This window comes from Falco cherrug, chromosome 4 (genome assembly GCF_023634085.1).
Source record: "Falco cherrug isolate bFalChe1 chromosome 4, bFalChe1.pri, whole genome shotgun sequence".
In the NCBI taxonomy this organism is placed as follows: domain Eukaryota; kingdom Metazoa; phylum Chordata; class Aves; order Falconiformes; family Falconidae; genus Falco; species Falco cherrug.
In genome coordinates this window covers 1,504,187-1,524,266 of record NC_073700.1, presented here as the reverse complement: position 1 = coordinate 1,524,266, position 20,080 = coordinate 1,504,187, and the positions used below count along the sequence as shown (strand labels likewise).

The 20,080-nt window shown below is 42.0% G+C and overlaps 1 protein-coding gene across 13 annotated transcripts in view; it reads right to left on the bottom strand.

Moving 5' to 3' along the window:
* Positions 1–20,080, bottom strand: part of IP6K1 (inositol hexakisphosphate kinase 1) — a 39,283-nt gene that overhangs the window by 14,098 nt on the left and 5,105 nt on the right. For 8 of the 13 annotated variants that reach the window (XM_055707800.1, XM_055707797.1, XM_055707806.1 and 5 more), the window contains one exon: positions 19,943–20,042. The exons of 1 other annotated variant lie outside the window; for it this stretch is intronic. The gene's annotated coding sequence lies outside the window, so the exon portion shown is untranslated. Of the gene's footprint in view, positions 1–3,790; positions 3,812–6,141; positions 6,202–19,942; positions 20,043–20,080 lie in introns of those variants that run through there. 4 more of the 13 variants (XM_055707798.1, XM_055707804.1, XM_055707805.1 and 1 more) reach the window with 3 other exon arrangements.

The window sequence follows — 20,080 nt, the reverse complement described above, 5'->3', positions numbered from 1 at the left end:
GCCTGTCAGCACAAAAGCTGACCCAAATGCCTGAGACATGCCTGTCTAGTCAGCAAAAAAATGGAGATGACCCCTGGGACCTGGGCAGAGAACACAACTCTCCAAGAACCTGTGGCAACATTTAGGATGTAACCAGAAACATTTGGCCAGCATGGTATCCAGGAAGCCACAAACCTTCCCAGCCTGCCTGAGCACACAGCTTTGAATCCTGAGCCTTCTCCTGCATCTTGTCCAACGCTTGAACTGTTACCAAATACAGTCCTTTTTGGACACACCACCCTCACCAAGGCAAGTATGGCTCTTCAGATCAAGGCCAGATAGTGGTATAAGATCCACATGCACGCATCAAAAGTGTAACAAGGTCTTACAAAAAGCTGAAGAATGCCAGCTGAGAAGAATGCCCACAGCGAGGCTGGTGGAGGAACTGCAATAAAGAAGGCCACAGAGGACAACAGCCACTAATAGGTGTGCTCCACTCTATGCCAGGAGCTGAATAAAAGCACACCTCCTTCACCAGTACTTCTGCCTCAACAACAGGGCACAAATACACCAACTGCCAAAGCATGTACAAGGAAAGAGTCTAACTTATTTTAAGATAGAGCTTGACTGAACTCAGAAAGGACCACCTGAAAATACAGACTTGTATTACAAGCTTAATTTTAGGCATATCCTATGTTTCTGTCTCCCAGAGATTTGAAGGAAGACTCCTTGTGCCATACTTCTATCAACTCATCGCAAGGCTTCAGGTCTTCTGCCAGCAGCCTGCAAGACCAAGAATTTTCTCCTCTTCTCTTCCCAAGAAAGGAGCGGAAGCCAAGCCTTTTCAGCACTTTCTGAAGACAGGCTGAGCTATGCAATTTTAACTAGGCTGGAATGCCTAAACCACTTGTTAAAACCAGTGCCTAAATCTGGGGTTAAAGGCAGCTCTTTTCTTAAGAGGCCAGATTAGCAGTAATTACAAAGGCCCTTCTGCTGTCACCTATACATAAAGCACGGCACGTTTTCAAAAGGGGACAAATTACTTTAAGTCCTGGGTAGGAATCTAGACCCAGGCCACAGACAGTACCTGTCTTCTCACACCGGCATGCTACAGGAGTAGCTTCTCCCCTTTCTTCGGGTGTTTTTTTTTTTTTAAAAAAAAAAAAAAGTCAAGCCTTAGCACAAAACAGTGCACAGGGAACATCTGTCAGGTTTAGCAACATATGGAGCAGGTGCTCTGCAACACTTTGTGATCATCTGTCATGCAGCTGTCTGCAAGTGACAGTAACCAAAGCCAGGGCTTGGATGGCCCTTTCAGCTTTTATTCCTGTTCAGCCTGATGCTGGAAAAGCTGGCACTTCTGCGATAACATCAGGCTGGAGAGCAGGAAGGGACCGCACATAACAGATGATATAAGCCAATTTAGTTCGCTTGCTGCTCTTTCCTCTGGTCTCCTCCCCCTTCTTCACTGGAGAAATGCAGCCCATTGGCAGGAGGGCACAGGCTGCCTGGGGACCTGCCAGTCCTTGTCACTGCTATCAGTGTCACTGCAAAGGGGAGGCTGGAAGAAAGTTCAGTCCTGGTCCAGTCTTCGCCACTCTCCTCTTCAGTAGGCAGGGAGGTGAGAGGGAGCTGAGCTGCTGAATCCTGCTGCACCTCGCCACAAAGATACCCTGCCTCCATAGTAAAGGGCACCTTCCTTCTCTGTTCAGAAGCACTGGCTCCAGTTGAAGCCTGAGAGTTTCCATAGCAGCAAGAACCAATCGAATCCATACATTAACAAAAGGTTGCTTTATCAGTACCAGCCCAGAAGATTTTCTTCCAAGTTTGTGCCTAGGAGAGCAGGGTCATCCAATATCAGCTTTGCATTTTAAAGGAGAGATGAGAATATGACACATTCTTTCTAGAGAAGAGCTGAAGGAAGATCAGTGCTTGTGAGGCCTCATTGCTCAGCTTTCTGTGAGCTGATTTCTGGCTTCTCTTCATCTCATTTACAAAGAGGGGAAAAAAGTATCTGCTGGATACAGGTTATTTTTAAAACTATTCCAGTGCAAATGCTGCCATTCAGCACAACTCTCAGATCCAACAGTCAGAGACATTTAAGAAAAGAAGTTACTTTCAACAGTCACAAACCATAAGGAATCAACCTAACCCACCAAGAAAATACATTTCATAGAATGATAGAATGGTTTGGGTTGGAAGGGACCTTAAAGATCACCTAGTTCCAAGCCCCCTGCTATGGGCAGGGACACCTCCCACTAGACCAGGTTGCTCCAAGCCCCATCCAGCCTGGCCTCAAGCACTTCCAGGGACAGGGCATCCATAGCTTCTCTGGGCAATATGCTCCAATGTCTTGCCACCCTCACAGTAAAGAATTTCTTCCTAATAGCTCATCTAAATCTACCCTCTTTTAGCTTAAAACCATTACCCCTTGTCCTATCGCTACAGCCCCTACTAAACTCACACTAGTGAAGAGGCTCAGAAAACTCATCAACAGGCTCATTGATAGATAATTGTAGTCCTTACTTCATAACAGGTAGATAAAGGGAAAAAAAAATTCACATCAATCCCATTGAAGAGGTTTGGCTTAAAGACTAACTTGGAAAGAATTTGTAACTCAACTTCCAGACTGAATAAACAGAGGGAACAATTCCACCTGCCTCAAAAATCCTATGTTTGAAGTTTTCATTAATGCTGGTAATAAAGCATACCTGCTCTTCAGTAACAGACTTCCCCAACAGTGAGGCTTAAATAAGCAAGCCACGTCCCCAAGAAAGTCCTGAAGGACTACACGATCATCCAGGTAACTCCATCCAAATGCCTCCCCATAGGAGGAGGATGGAACAACTATGCTGAGTTCAGCATACGGAGGAGCACATTCAGAAACACTGCGCTTTCATGTTGGCTGTGGGTACCAAATTCTACAACCTCAACAGCATCAGAAGGTGGGACAGATGAGCAGGTAAATGCACCATGCTGACACTAAGAGCATGAGTCAGCGCTGTGATGCTTGTGCTGAACCAGAGGACAAACACACCACACAGCAAGCCACTGCTGGCAGAGAAAAGGAACATGTCATTTTGTGGTAACAGGCACAGAGCTTAGCTGGATGGATGGCACTGGAGAGGACTGCTCAGTGCTGGGGGGGGGGGGGGGGGGGGGGGGCAGCCCTACCACACAGCTGAGAATCCACCATGATCAGGTGAGTGAGTGGCAGTCTCACAGTTTGTGCAACAACAGGGATGAACTGAACAATTGGTGCCTGCCAAATTAAGTTCTTACCTTCCCCTGGTTAAAAATGACCCAGAAGTCCTTGGGTGGTGTCACAGCCAGAGCCAAGGAAGCCAGTTTGGCCCAATGACCTACAGAGTAATTGCTGGCCTCCAAGCTGGAAAGATGCTGTCATCACACAAAGGTGTGCAAGCACCTTCAGAGCTTGAGCTCCCACTCCCACCTCCACACAGACTTGACAAGTAGAAGCAGCTGTGCACCTTAAGCTTGTATCCCTCAGGTTCCTAGCTAGTACAAATACCTGGAAGGCTGGTGGGAAGAAGGGACAAGATCCTCCCAGCTTGCATAAGAACAAGAGGAAACCTCCAGCAAAAGCACCAAAACTCCAGAAAAGGGAAGTACTTGTGCAGCAATAAAACCAGTTTGAAGGCTTGAGCGGGTGGTTGACAGGAACCGAAAGGAACAGTCAACATGCTGCATCTTACAGCTGCTACACAGAAAGCAAAGCGGCCAAAGTGAGGATTCTGCAATAGGAAAAGCAGCTAACTCCCCCAACTCAAGAGCAAGGGCACACACATACCCCACTTTCAGACCATATGTGGACTGCCAAAGAAGGTAAAGGAGTGTTTTCTGGCTCTTTACCCTCCACCATCTCATAAAGAATCCTCAGAAGATAAGGAAAAAACAAAAGACAAAAAAGAAGACCTGCCCAGAAAAACAAAATATAAAATTTATTTAAAATTAGAAGTCAAGCAAAAAAGTTTCATCTACCTGCACTTCATTATTTTCTTCTGCTTTCAGAATGTGTAAAAACACTGAATTAAGGAAGAAAACCTAGGTAAACAGCTAGGTCTCCAGCTCTCATAGGGAAATGACAGTCAAAACCCATACATCAAAAGCCTGTTCTGCACAAGGAAAAAAAAGCATGTTTATACTTTATTCATCTACCATGTTCTCTCTAACTTGGTAAAACAGGGCAGATTTTGTGGAGGAGACAACTGCTTGTCTTGGTTGCTCTTTAAAGTGATCCCCACAATGAAAAAAACTCCATCCAATTGCTTGGCTTTAAAAAACCAAAACAACAAACTTTATTATATTCAGATTAGTTTTGACACTGATCAAGCTACATCAGGTTCTAATCCCTCCTTCAGTTATTTCTTCAGACCATGGTTACACAGGCAATCCTTTGACAGCTGCACCAGTATGAGCAGCACCCTCCCACTCAATTCTGCTGCACTGGTACAACTGTTTGCAGCTTCATCATGAATCAAATTAGGGAAGCGATTGTAGTTAAAAATAAACCAGCACTTTGTTTAGTTTTTTTTAAGGATTACTTTTCAACCCAGGTCAGATCCCCAATCTATTGTGCAGCTGTACAAACAGTTGTATCAGCACAAGGTGGCTGAATTGCTGATGGTTATCCTCCTGCCTAAAGCCAATGTTTGCATTCCCAGCTCACCTCTTATTTCATGGCTGCTGTAGAACAGGATTATTTACTAAACTGAACATGTAAGGTACGTTATTGCTGCAGCTTACAACCGCATGGAGGGTCTCTTTAGTGAGACAAAATGAGGTCACACTGATGTGTACCCTACAAGTAAGGAAGGCATGGCTACTGAGCTCCCTTAAGCTGTTGCTTGTCCTAGATTATATGTCATTTTTGCAGTCTGCAGGCTGAAATAAATATAAAAACATGACTAACAGTCACTAATGCAAGTTAACAGCTTTGGGCCAAGTTCTGAAGCAAGATTCTCCTAGAAATCCTGTAACCATTAACTATCTTGGTCATCTTCCATTCAAAAAAAACTCAAGCCTACGTGATGTCCAGATTCCCACTGATTTGAAGACTGTGGCATTCAAAGAATAGGAAGTCTATCTCCAGTTTTGGCAACTCTTCAATTGCAGCTGAATTTTGATTTTTAACATGGAAATACAAAAAGAAAGATGGAAAACCAAAATAAGCACTATGCAATGAAGACATGCTTAGCATGCTTTAAAAACAACCATGAGAGAAACAGACTGAAGGCTCTTTTCCCAAATTACCAGCTCAAATACTGTTTGAAACGAAACCAACTGAAAATCCTTCCTATTTGATGGCTGCCTGGCAACCTACTGGAAAGTACTTGGTTCTCAGTTCTCTGCTTTCAGCTGGTAACAGGTATCCACATCAGACACACACCATTATGTAAGGCCTTCTCATTGAAAACAAGGCACAAAAGATTGAATAACCATTAAGATTTGACTTCTAGAACAAGACAGGAGACACGTTTAAAGAAACTGCTTCAGGAAACAAGATTTCTACAGTTTCTGTTGTGTCTGCTCTAGAAGGCAAGAATCAGAGTCTCCAAGCTGTTCAGCAGTCTTGTTTTGTAGATGTCACATCAATCCATGAGGAACCAGAAAACCAACAAAATTGTTATTTGGCACATCTTACCCTTTGTTCCTTAACACATATCTCAGAGTATAGCTTCATGACAGCTTAAATAAATCCAAGTCAGCACTCTTCAAACCCGCCCCTCTCCTGAGTCAGCACTGGCACTCACCTGATCTTGCTCAGAAACTAGCCCAGCAAAAAAGTTCACTTGGGAAGGGGAGGGGCAGTTGTTTTCGCCAGTGTAGCTTCCTGAACTGGTTTAGTGCCAGTGCCCAACAAAAGTAAAGGGGAAAATCATCTAGCAGGGAAAGGGCAGGCAGAAGAGAAGCAGTGCCAGTTTCATTCAACTTCAACTGTCCTGCAACCATGGGCTCAGAGAACAGTCTCACCCTGACTTTAAAAAGACATGAGCTGCTACTCCCAGCAGAAAGATCGTTCAGCTTTTTCACCTCTTTCCTGACATCATCTTTACACCAGCATCAGCGCTCTTGGAGACAGCTGGATTAAGTACCCGATCTGGTGGGGAAACTAAAATAGCAATATACAAAATAAAATACCTTTAGTTTTTAGCTGGATCAGGTCCTTCACAGACCTGATCATGAGGTTCAACAAACCCCCTAGAATCAAAAGAAGAAAGTGAGAACCTGTGACTAAAGGTAAGGAAAGGAAATGGTAAAGTTCAACTTAAAGCAACTGCAAAGCTGCAGTCTTAAGAAAGGAAATATCACAACAGGACTATGTAATATTGATATGAAAGCACTTTTGTAGAAAAGATTTAAATTGTTCGTTAAAAAAAATCATCAAATTCTCCATGTTGTGATTTTCCAAACACACCATTGATATTTTTTACCAACATTATTTTCAGAGCAAAAGAGCTACTAAAAATACATAAGGGGGAAGTGAGAAATAGCCTGTTGTGATTAACTAGGGCATGACAAACAGCAGCAGCCACGTGCAAGCAGTACTGGGGAGCAAAGCCAGGAGGAACAGTGACAACAACATTATACAAACAACACTGATTCATGAACAACAAAGAATTCTTAGAATTCTGCCTGGGTTATGTCCAAGGCTCTCTTTACCTTGATTAAACTATTTAAAAAGTCACTTCAGAAAGCTGACTGCTCCTGTACAACCAAGACTTTTGGGAAGCAAGGGCTGATCCACCTAAAGGGTTTCAGGTAGGAAACCACTGCAACAGTTACTGTGAAGTGCTCCATAATCAAACAAGTTTCAGCAGTAATGCACACACCTGCAATGCAGGTACTACCCAGAGTAGCTGTCAATCAATATATCGGAGCTCCCTGTGTGCTGTCATACTCAGAAAGGTGAAAGCCTCACGAGATATGCTGTAATGGCACTAAAGGTGAGACAAAGCCAGAACTAGTAATTTGTCCCCGGTGTTACCACGAAAGGGGTCTCATGCCATCAAGAGCTCTGAAAGCCACACGTACGTACCTACCCCTCATCTGCCAGGGACCGAACACTGTGCACTGCAATACCTTCATGTTAGTGACATTATAGAGTCTTCTCAGAAGAATTTCACTTTATGAATAAGGAATGTTTCACAACTTCAGCCTGGCACCCATTTCTTCACGATCAACATCTGTTTTAGCTAGCTCTTGTCACTGATTGTAACACCTAACTCTGGACACAGCATTAATCAAATCGGGGATTCCTGAAGACCTAGTTTTGCCTCAGAGATGTAGCAAGATGTCATCTTGCTGCCACTTGGAAGACAGCACACAAAGAACAGTCTGGGCTACTTCCATACACAATGCACCTCTGCAAAACTCGGTTAAAGCTACAGCTGCCTCTGAAGTAAGCAACGAGTTTCTAGCACTACTGTATTTGGACAATCTTGCAAAAAAAATGTAGGTCTTTTTAAAGATAACAGTATGTTCATGAGCAAATGCCACATGTCTGTTCCTAGACTATCAAAAATCAGAAGCAAGAAGTTTCTTGCAAAAAATCAGAAGCTGCTGACAGTCGCTAACGTTGGAAGTACATCTCTTTAAATATCAAATACGCACATGAAAATTTTAAAACATGAAGAAAATTCAATAAAGCCATCATTTAGGATGCATTTAGACACCTGAACTTCTCACAACTCCCCAATACAAGTGAAATACAACGTGACAAAAGGCAAGGGTAAAACTGTGGTGAAGCTGCTGAGCGCTATGCAGAAGCACGTGGTCTCATTTAGATCAAAGCATGCTTTAAGTGTCTCAGGAGTAATAGACTAGCATCTGTATACAGTAAGATTTCGTAATGCCGTCACATAAAATTATCAACCCATATACACACAGCTGTCTTCTGGCAGGTAGTCTCTGCTTGTGCAAACCTGAGGCAGCAGGAGTTTTACAGAGGTCAAGACTCCTGAAAGACTCAACTAGACCTATTTTCCACTGCTGTGAGATGAAATATGCAAAAGGGAGAGAAATTGATCACAAAGAGGCAGAGCTTCGCACAGGGATTGTTTCTCACCCCACAAAAGGTGACCTCCTAAAGCCTCTTTGACTCTCCTCTCCCTTAAGAGGATTATGAATCCTACCCTTGGGAGACCTCTACTCAGCTACTGGCTCACCGATATTACACATTAACACTATGTCTTGTCTCTTCATTCCTATCAGCAGAGAGATATTAGAAGAATTTATAAGGTCACTGCTCAAAGATGAGGACTTTAAATGGAACCTCTAATGCAAACAGGGAAAGGCAGTGGTGTACGGTGGGGACTCTGCTTTGTGGCTGCCACATGCCCAGCTGCAGGTCTGCTTAGGGCTTCCCTGCTCAAATACCAGTTCAGCTTATTTGCACACGCAGGCTACCGACTACCCTTGGAAGTAGACTTTTAACCATGGAACAACTGAAAACCAAGACCTCCACAAGCTAAAAAACATCAGGGCAAGTCTAGCGAATGCGGTTCACAGCTCCACAGCAAGTACTAAACCAAAGAGTCTCAGCAAGCGCTAAGCCCAGGTGTGTTTTCACGAAGTGAGGAGCAGCAGTGCACTGCAAGAACACACTGGCACCTCAAAAGGAAAGCCAAGGAGTAGACTGCAACAAATTAAATTACGTAAACCTTTTTTGCCTTTCACAGACACAAGGAACCAAGAATTTGAAAACAGTATTAAACCCATTCTTTTGGGGTTTGCATCTTCCAACAAGACACCATTTGGACACTTCTGAATGGGGTCTAGGAAGCAAGTCCTGAATGATCCCTAGACAAAAACAATCAGGAATCATTCCCCTCACCACTTAATAGCACACAGATGTAAAGTAACCTACGCTGCCATGCAGGTGAACAGATGCGGGTTTTCCTTTCACAAAGTAATCACAGTTTAAATGCATTATGAATTCCACAGTTACAAAAACTGAAGACTAGACATGAACAGAAACCTTAACAGGTAGGAACACACCGTCATCAAGGAGGCACAATCTCTGTGAATGGAGATTTAGGATGAGATTAACACATATGCAAGATAATCCCAATGGGTACAGTCAGCTCCAATTTGGGACAAGTGGCAACATTTTCTCAGAAGAAAAAAAAAATGTCGTTAAGATAGTTCTCAGATGCATGTGTAATAATATTCCACGGCCTTGGCTGTTTCAGACTACACAGTGCAATAGCTAAGTGAAGCCAAGAGTTAAAGAGTTTTAACTAATAACTGCACAGAGAAGCTACAGGGTTAACCACAGAAGCACAGAAGCCACAAGGAGCTAAACCCATGAAGAACTATTACAAAAGCTGTAAATGCAGAGGAACTCAAATTACATTCCTTAAGTAGTTTTGATAAAATAAGAATGATCTACAGCTTTCCAGGAGACCACTAACTGAAAGACATATAAGCAGCTTGCAGTGAACTTTGATTTTTAGTATCAGTTCTCAACTTTTGAATTATGATGCTTTTAAAACAGGAAAAACAGCTTCGATAAAAAAAGTCAGTTGCTGCAGTAATTGATTTCCACAGAAAAATCCACAACTAGGACGAAACAGAACTTCTAATTGCTATTTTTAATTCTGCAGTGACAAAAACCTCAAGAAAACATTATGTAAGACCATTAACCTCTTTGCTTGTAACTGGCACCTTAATTTAGCACACTACCACACTAGATATCTTAAAATGAATTCTTAATGCCAAAGCCTACCACTGGCTGCAGCAGGGCAGTCACAGCAATAATGGAAATGAAAAAAAAAAATCCCAAAGCAAGCATCATATACTGAATTTTGCAACTACAGCCCCTTGGGCAGAAGCAGTTATATGTGAGCCTGTCCAGCTCTAATGAAACAGTATTATTTCCAGATTGGTAATCCCAAAGATTATCAGATGCTCCCTAGTATTTTAGGAACACTGAAGAGAAATCAAAGTACACAGAAGATCTGGACTGACAGAAAACCTCCAGCTCACCTTTTATTCCAGGAAGTGGGTCAAACCCAAAGAGGCTGTAACCTGCTGAAAAGGAAAGTTCTGAACAACTGCTTTTCTTCTTTTCAAAGCAACCTCTCAGCATTCCACATGCACGCTCCATGGCAGTTCAGGTCAGGTATGACAAAGATCTCCACAACTGCCATGTATTGTACTTAACTATAGTTCAGTGGCTATCACATATACACATATGACTGAGTGAAAAACAAAACAAGGTAATCTTTAAGAACATTCCCGTCGCTCAGCCCTGCACCCCACCACCCCCCCCCCCCCCCAAAAAAAAAAAAAAGACAGATTAGAAAAAGACAGATTAATCTTCTACACCTATAATAAGCAAGACTGATGAATTTCACCCAGACAACCTCTTAAAATACTGTCTTCCATCCGTTCTTATCACATTGTGGCAAAGAACGACATTCAGGAGGGAAGAAAAAAAGAAAAAAAGACCGATTAAAAGCTTACTTTCAGAAGCTATTGTCCTGCTGTGTGAAAAGAGCTCTATGAATCACCAGTTCATCTCCCCCTGACTCCATCTACTCTTAAGAATTCCCTGATGTGCTTGAATTCATACTCCACCCATCCAGACTGTAACGTCCCAACTTGTATGCAAGAACACTGTGGGAGAGACAGCATCAAAACATTCAGTAAATTTAACCTAAATGGCCTCTAGTGCTCTTCCTCATCCACAAATCTGATTATTTTAATCACAGAAGACAATGAGGTGGGTCAGACATAACTTACCTTTGGTAAATCCATACTGACTGTTCCCAGGCAGGTTCCTTCACGTGCCCAGAAACGGGGCACCAAAAGGACCTGACTCATGACTGTCCCCAGGACTGAAGCGAGGCTCACCAGCCTGTAGGTCCCTGGATTATCTTTTGGGTCTATTTTGAAGACAAGTGCAACATTTGCCTTTGTCAAGTGATCAGAAACAATCCCAGCACCTCCTTGACTTTTCAAAGATGACCAAGACTGGCATTACTATCACACAGCCAGCTCAGCACCTCTGGGCACAAGCCCCATAGACTCATATGGCTCAAATTCTCTCACGTAATCCCTCACTGCTTTAATTTGCTTTTGACTGCTGTTTCCTCTTTGAACGCTGCCTCTGAACACACAAGCCCAGGAGACCTTGCTGCTGAAGACTTAGGTATAAAAAGCACCAAATACCTCAAGCATATCTGTGCCAACCATCACTCATTCCGCCACCTCATTCAGCAGTCTTTGTTTACCCTTTTACTGCTGACATAGAGGTAGAAGCTACGTAATAATTATCAGGGATGTTGTAATATGCACTGTCCTGAGGGAAAGCAGCTGTTTCCAAAATTCAAAGACAGAAATGCAGACTAACATAGCAGAGTTTGTTCTGTCTGTATTCCAAGTCGTCAAAGAAACCGCATATCTCTTTGCGGGATGTAAAACCAACCTGCTGGAGAGTTGCATGACCCCATTTCTAAAACGTCAGGCAAAAAAAGCCTCCTCCTTGCTGTCAGCCAGGCTGAATGAATTGAGCAAAGGAAAATCAGCGCTGTAAAGAACAAACCTAGGCTCTCCTGAAAATCCCTAAGAAAGTTTAACGGAGAAGTTTCTTTCCAGGTTTAATTAAGAAAAATCTAGACTATGGAATAAGGAACTAAGATTTTTTACTTAGATGTCAACTAGTCAGACTGCTCTAGCTATAGAAAAAGAGATGCTTTATGACAACTCCATATTCTCATGGCTTTTACATGCATAATACCTCAGTGCACCAGATATGGGGGAACAGCAGGAGAAAACTCAAAGCTGTTCTAATACTCCCCAAGAGAAAGGAGAGCCAAAGGACTCAAAATGCTCGCAGCCGAGGTCATTGCTGCAGGCTTCTGGCATTGAGCAGGCATCTCATTGTGCCATGCTCACACTGCCAAAGCAATGGCAGTGCCTGCTGTGTCTGAAAGCTAGCACGGAAGTGTAACACATGCAAACAAAAGTACATTTTATCAGACTCCAGAACTCACAAGTCTCCCCTGCCCCCTTCTGGGAACAAGGTGGATCTGAAAACTTCAATAGCTATTTCCAATGATAAAATTGATTACTTGGGCAAACAAAGAAAACCAGAAAGAGCTTTTGCCTCAAGCAGGAGTCCCTTCAGCAAAGACATGGATATTGGTAAGTACATCTCCCTCAGCAGCAGAGACAGACTCAAAGTGGATTTTCCTTATCCATACACTGAAGCCACTGACAAACTTGTGCCTGCCAAAAAACAGCCTGACAAGTCATAACAGTTGAGCTGTAGTGAATAAGACAATTCATTTCTCAGGTCATGATGCAGATATGCAATGCAGACCCCCTGTCCTTTACACCAATATCTCCACTACTTCCCCAAAATAAAATAAACAAACAAAAGAAAATATAGCAACTACAGAAAAACTTGCACGATATCCGTTAACTGCTCATAAACCTTCTTCACAAGTTAAGGAAACCATGTCCTATTAAGCTGCTGACAAACCTGACTTAAGCAAAAAATGCCTTTGCAGTGACTTGCCACCCCATTTATGTTGAGATCTTAAATGCAAAAGCCAAACAGACCTCATTAGGGCCAAAGAAGAAAAACTCTCCCACCTGTCTCTTCCTACCTCTGCTAACACGGAAAACATTATGCTGTTTGTCCATGTATTTTCATACCTCACAGCACTGAAAAAAAGTTTCACTTTCCTCTTCACATCCAGAGTGCAGTCCTGCACAACTCTGTTACTTAGAAAACTTAAGGAGATACTCACTTTTCCTTTGTCTCTGCTTTGCATGTGGGCCACTGAGGAGGAAAGCTAAGCAAAGACCCCACATCCCCACTCCCAGCTGTGACAACTTCCAAAGGAACAGAGCACAGCTACTGTTAAACAGCCATTTCGGATCCGTGAAGAAAAGTGTTTCTCATTTTGAAGAGACTGACCCTGCAGTAGAGATCCAGGAACTCTATCCAAAGAGCACATTGTGAGCAATGACACGTTTCGTGCTCTCCCCTCCCTTTGCAAAGTCAGCTGGTAAGGAGCAGAAGCTGGCTCCAGTACTCAGGAAGCAGCACAGATGTTTTGTTTCCTAGGAATTAGGACATCTAGATTTAAACCTATCAAGTCTGAGTTATGCATCAAAGCCAAATGCACATTTGCCATGAAGAACCATCACAAGCAAGCTAATCTCGCCCTTAAGGCCCTTCAAAACCAGTATTTAATTTGGTTTGCTTCAAGCTCACTGTAAAGCAGCTTTACAATTCCTACAATACACTATGGGCTGTGACACCACTCTGATCCATCTCCTCCTCATATCTATACATTGCCCTTTTTCTGTGCTCTCTGAGAATTAATTATACAGAAATGAACAGCGTTAGATAAAAGTAATCCAAGAAATCGGCTCTCTTAAAGGAACTGAGGACTACAGAATCTCTGCCTTCAAGAAATCTGTAGCAATGCCCACTCAGTACGACTCCCATTGTTAGAAAGAGAACAAGCCTAAGATCCAAACAAGCAAACATCAGCACACCCATCTTCTCACTTGTGGCCAGAAAACAAGCATATGCTTAGCCATGGCGTGGGTTCCACCTCTGCCTCTTGTCACCACTAGACCACATCAGAGCAGCATCCTGACCTGAGGAAGTTCTGCCAAAACTGCAGGCGTCACACAAATGGCAGCTTTGAACAAAAAGATGAATACTCTGACTTTAACACATTATCTGAATAAGCTCCACCTACCCCTCTCCATGTAAAGCAAGGCAGTAACAGTAAGCTTCACAGCCTCACACAGTCTGGAATTTCACTACCCAAGAGGACTTTAATCTCACATATACAAGCCTCTAGAGATACACCAGGGCATTTCAGCAGTCAGAACTGAGTCTCAGACCGAATGGAGGGGCACACGGATTAGAATTTTCTGTCTTACTGTGAAGATAAACCTGAACAAACATTTTGCATCAGCTACACTTGTCTTTTTCTACATGGCGAAGCTGACAACACTTACATTTGGCAGGCCCCATATGGCATCATGCGGTTTTACTGGACAGCTCAGCTTTTGTCTGAACGCTGTTAAAATATTTAAAGCCAGGAGAAATACAGCCAATTCTTACATCTCTCTACTGAAGTTTAACAGGTCAGGAAAGTGCTCAGTTGATTTGGTTAATAGATTCTTTAGATAATCATGATCTGAGGTCATCCAAGTGGAAAGAAAAGGGCTAGGAATAGGTTACTGGTTTGGTGCTTCCACTGAATGCTTCAATTATCTTGGTCAAACCATTCGGTCCAGGTGTACTTCAGCCACCAGCAAAACAGCATTTCAGAAAGGAAACACAGGATATTCAAGTAAACCATCTCTATACTGTTCCAAAGAGACTGCAGTTTGATTTTTTTTTCCCCATGATCCCCTTGAACCCCATTTCAACTTAGTCCTACCTGATAATTAAATTCTCAAGATTTTAAGATTTTGTGTCCTAGTCCATCAATTGAATTGAGTTTGTTGATACAGACACAAATTAGGGCACCTCTTTCAAGTCAATGTGGTGCTGTCTGGCGGAAGAACCAAATGCCTTAGCAACTTTTACACTCAAAAGGCAGAAACAGAAAAAGACAATCCAGGAGCACATCAATTCCACAGAAAGACTTGAGAGCATGAAAGTAAGATTATCCAAACAAATTCATTTCACTGTGGTAAACAAATTCTAGTGCCAAAAGCACAAGGAGCAGCTGTTATCTAGTGGTTTCCTCTGCTAACATAGTTTCGAGACGCTGATATTTAGTAAAATTTGGGGCTTTCTTAAGCATCTGAAAAAGGTCAGACAGGCAGAGAAATCCAAGGCAGTCAGATGTACACTACTCCAGACTGTATCAATGCTCAGCACACAGCTTAATTTATTGTATGAGAAAAGGCAACTGCAGGTTGCCCTGTGATTCACCCATTCTAGAATAAATATAGCAAGGTTTGTAGGGACAGGTAAAATCTTTTATTAGACCAACTGATAGAGGATGCCCTCCCTCTCCCACTGCAACCCCTTCTATTTTTACACCGCTGATCAAAAAATTAATTCAGCTGGAAAAGACTATCTTGGGGCCCTACTTATCTACCTAATTCTTTCCTAGGAAAGGGTGCTAGCCACAATGACAAGAGAAAGCACTCATGTCACTGTCTACCTTCTTGATACCCCCAGAAAAAAAACCTTTATTTTAAAAGCGTGGGGTTTATCACTGTAACTGTACCTACATTAAGGGAGAGCTGCACTAGGCAAGGATGAACATACTGATTAATGCAGCTGTCCCAAGCATTTGTAGCAGAAATGACCTTATAAGCATGCCCACTGGGAGCTAAAGCCACATAATCACGCTGCAAATCCATGCCCCCTACTTGATATCAGTTTAATTTTCCTAAGCAGGTGACTCTTAAGGGTCACAGGCAAGAAAACATGAGCTCTAACTTCCCGACTTGACACTACATTGTGATTTTTATCATGAGAAAGTACCAAACAAACGTACATTCTCATATACAGTACGTTCTCTTGTATGGTCAACCCACTAAAAAACAGAAACACAGAGAGGAGAAGGAAAGAAAAAAATCTGAGCTCCACATTAGGAAAAATAATTTAAAAAAAAAAATCTCAATGCAGATCCTGCAAGAAAATACAGGGATAAAGTGCAACATTTTGTTTTAGAGGTTTTGAATGGGAAATCACTTCAAGATTCTGTCATAACAAACATTTTAGACAAAGGCAGTGCACTAAAGCTAGTACTTAATTTAGGTAAAATATATATTATCTGATGACCCTTAAAGCTAAGGTAGCAGATTTCGTTTGAGACTACCTGTAACTCTGAAGATAATTTCATACAAGAAAACTCTTAATCCCTTGTGATACTAAAAAAATCCAATATGGCAAAACATGCATGACAACTCAGGGTCATGGAGGAGATTTTAGTCTGGGTCTTTTGTTATCCTGTTACTCTTCTGGGGATCAGCATAATCTGCAAGACTCTCAATCACTCATACGGAAAATCTTAAAGCTGTTAAAATACCTCGGGATTGTTTTGTGGCTTGCAGGATGCTCTGGAAGGTAAAGGGCAAAGAATTAACAGAGACACCCCCAGCCACTTGAGGGAAAATGAAAGGCAATCTGAACCTGAGGCTATCTTCTCAGAAGATACATGAATTGGGTGCCTAGTCACAGCTCCAAGCTTGACAAGATGCTATGCATTTTGAAGGGAAAAAAACCCCACAAACTTAACATCTAAAAATCTCTGCAAGATCATTTTACCCAACCAGGAGCAAGCACTGCTATCCTTTGGTACCGCCTTCTAGCGAGCCTCCCTCTCCCAAGGGATCCAATGTAACTTTGGCTTTGCAAAAAGAAATATTCAAGGATAAGGGAGCTCCTAGATGCCAAAGCAGCAGCCCCCGAACACAATTCACCCTACTGTATTTCTTAAGCTCCTTCCAAAGGAAAAGGACCTTTAATATCCCAAATCTTCATTATTACTCTCCTTATATACTGCCACTGGGCAGCAGACTTCCTGGAATCCTCTACCACACCAGCCAGTTCTGTTCTGAAAGTTTGGAAACGCCGCCTTTTCAAATGAAGTGAAGAATCAGACAATTGAAGTCTATATTTAACTTCATATTCACTGCAGCAGTTGCAAAGAAGTTCTTGTAAACACTCTACAGGTCACAAATTTCCAGTATCTTATCTAAATGTTAAGCTGCTGAAGTAGAGCTCAAAGCTCCTTCCAACAGGCTTTCTAGAGTGCTACCTACAACAGCTGAGCCCACTGGCTAAGTAACAGAGCTGTAAAGCAAAAATAAAATAGTTTGTTAAACCTGATCTATTTTCAAACTGGCTTGCATCTTAAAAATCAAGTGCTGCACCTGCATATATATATATATAAAAATTAATAAATAACTTTTGCCCCATACACTAAACAAGCACAGTACATATTCTTTTGGAAGACACATAGACTGTGGCAAGTTTGCTTTTAATAGCAGGTCTGTCTCAAGTGTATAAAAGTTACCTTGATTTTTCACATTTTACATTCCTTTAAAGATACTGTAAGACTGTGTTGCAGCTTCTACACACATCAGTCTGCTAAATCAAATGTTTTCTCACAGCCACCTGGGTTACAATACATCATGGACCATCAATAGCTAGAGAAAACAAATTTACTCTTCGATTTTCTTTTCCAGTTCAATACAGTGGGGTAACAGGTGCCAGAAGCATGTTTTCTCAGACTGAAAGATACAAACAAGCACTATGGGTAAAAAATAACACCGTTCTCTAACTGCAAATGATAGCAAACCTGAAACAATAGAAACTGCTTTACACTCATGAGAGTCAGCCCAGCAAGCTCACTACCATAGGACACTGACCTCACCATAATTTTTCAAAGGCTTTGAATTTTCTTCTGGTTGTCATGTCACAATAGGATGAAGTACAAAAAACACAAAGCCTGGAAACGCTTCCCAATTAACTTGTAAACTTTAATTGCCAGGTTTTCAGAAGACGTTTTACAGCAGTGAATAAATACCTTGGTTTACTTTTGGCTGATGAATGATATAATACCCTTAACTATTTTAACTAACAATATCTGAGCGGAGCTTCAGTCACAACTCAGAATTAATTTTTAAGACTACTGATCTTTGCTATTAAGCAAAGCAAGTTGTTAATAGGTTCACTTCAACATTTCAACTGATGAAATACATATGGAAGCATCAGTCCCAAGGATGCTACATGACTAATGAACAGACCACAGGAACAGAAATAGCTTTAGCTAAATAAGATCACAGGTAAGAATAATTGAGGGGAAAACCAGAAATTCCGAATGCTATTACAGGAAAAAAATATACCATATGCTTGAAGAAGAACAAATGAAAACTATTCACATTCCACATGGTACGGAACAGTAGTACTTATTCAGTCTGACTAATGGTGTCAGAGGTTTTCTCTCAGCTCTGTAGAAATAAAAGATGCATCAAGCATGCTTGATAAGCTAAATCTGAACCAATAAGCATTACCCTAAAATTTTAATACGCGTATTGAGGTCAACACTTGCAGTAAGAACTGCGAAATATTAAGACTGCAATTACATAAACAAGATTTGTACCCAACCAAAGAAAATGCCACTTGCACAGCATAAGAAAAACCACTTAGAATATTTGGTCCAAATGGGAAATGAAGCAAACCCTTACAATATTTGCAAAAGGGTATCCATAACCATTTTGAATACGGTCACATTTAATCCATGCAAAATCCTCATATTCAAGATGAACCTGATGTGGGTTTTATTGTGGGAGGTGTGGGAGCGTTTGTTTAAGAAACTACTAAAAAAACCTGCATATGCAGTGTTTCAGCATCAACTGAGCTTCAGACTGCTTTAGCAATTCTTCTGGGACACCCTCACGAGACCGAAGTTAAAAGGTCTTTTTTTCCCCCCCTACATCTGCAGGGTGAGAGAGTCAACCCCCATGAATCTGACAGGCATACCTTCCTCAGATCTGCCATATAGCTTTGCACACAGACCACAGCTCAGAGAAGTGGAATATAGCTTCCACTAGGCAGCAAGTGTTGTGAGGGCCTTCCGAAGATCCAGGACTTCACCAGTATTATTTAGAATCCACAAGAGTACTCAAACCAACACAAGTGCACAACACCTCATCTTCTGCAACAGCTCCAACATTTTGATTGAAGTCACTCTTTGGTTTGATTCAGCCACTAAAACACAGGACTACGTAGGCCTCTAGATTTCTCTCCCAAATCCTTCCTGCTTTAAATAACTCACTGACATCTGCAGTCACTGGTGCACTGATTTTGGTGCCTGAAGCTGCTTATCGCCTATAGTTAGCTGTAATGAGATCATGACTGCCTCCCCACACGTGCTTAAGCTGCTTAGACAGTACTGTCAAAGGACACAGAACAAACAGCCAGCCCTATGTTCTTGTGCCTTTCTAAGATTTCTAAACTCAATTTTTGAAACGCTTGACAATACTCTGATGCCAACAGTGGACAATGCTAATCAGAATTTAAAATGACGTGATATTTTGCATAAACCCACTCCGGCAGTTTAAAAAAAATGGGGAAAATGCAGCTTAGCATAGGACAGGGTGGGTAAAAAAAATGCCACAGTAGAATACATGAGCTATACATAGTGCTGATCTAAAGGTGAACTATTAAGTCAAAGACACAGGAGTATCCCCTGAAAAGAAGGCACCACATGTCTCCCTTCCCGGCCCCAGGAAGGTAGTTGTGGAGCTCAGCATCTTTGGTCATTACCTGGTGGGGTGCAACAGAAAAGCAAACTAGGCAACACAACTACTATTTAAACATGTGGTGTCTCAAGAAAACGAGGTCATTTGAGTCAGCTGGCAAAAAAATACTTATACCACAGTTACTACTACTGAGTCATATCTTTGTTGATAAAGAACTGGTGCAAAATGGATATGCTAGACTTTCTTCCAAACTTGGAACAGCACAAAGTAACCCCTTTCAGCCTGGAAGACTATCAAGCCAGCCTATCATCTTTCAAAGTAACCTCAGAACAGGAAGGAAAAAATAAAAACCAGACAATGATAAGAGTTCTGGAATCACTTTAAGATAATTCAGCTGCAATTCAGGCACCTAAATGGCCAGAACTGCTAGAGCATAAGAGTTAGCCTCCAAGTCTTGGAAGCTTAGTTCTTATTACAAAGAACTAATTTGATTAGAAGTTAACGAAAACAAGACAGGATTGTGCTCTTCACTCTGTCAAAGTGCACCTACTTGGGTGTTTCTGTAGTATCCTCCAAACGTAAGAGCATACCTCCCACAAACCGTATCTACACATACTTACTTGAAGAGCAAAATTACAAAGTGGGAGGTAAAAAGCAAGCAGCTTATTTCTCTTTGCACGCTCTTTAAGGTGGCTGTGTACGTATTCTGGGAAAAACAGAAAAAAGTTACCTTAGAGATGTCACCCAAGCTCTCTCTGTTGAGCAGTCACTGGAATATGGAGCCAACCTCTCACAATCAAGAGGGAGCAGGACACCAGAAGCAAGTCAGCCTGCAAGACGTTGTATGGAAACGAGTTAGCAAGTGCTA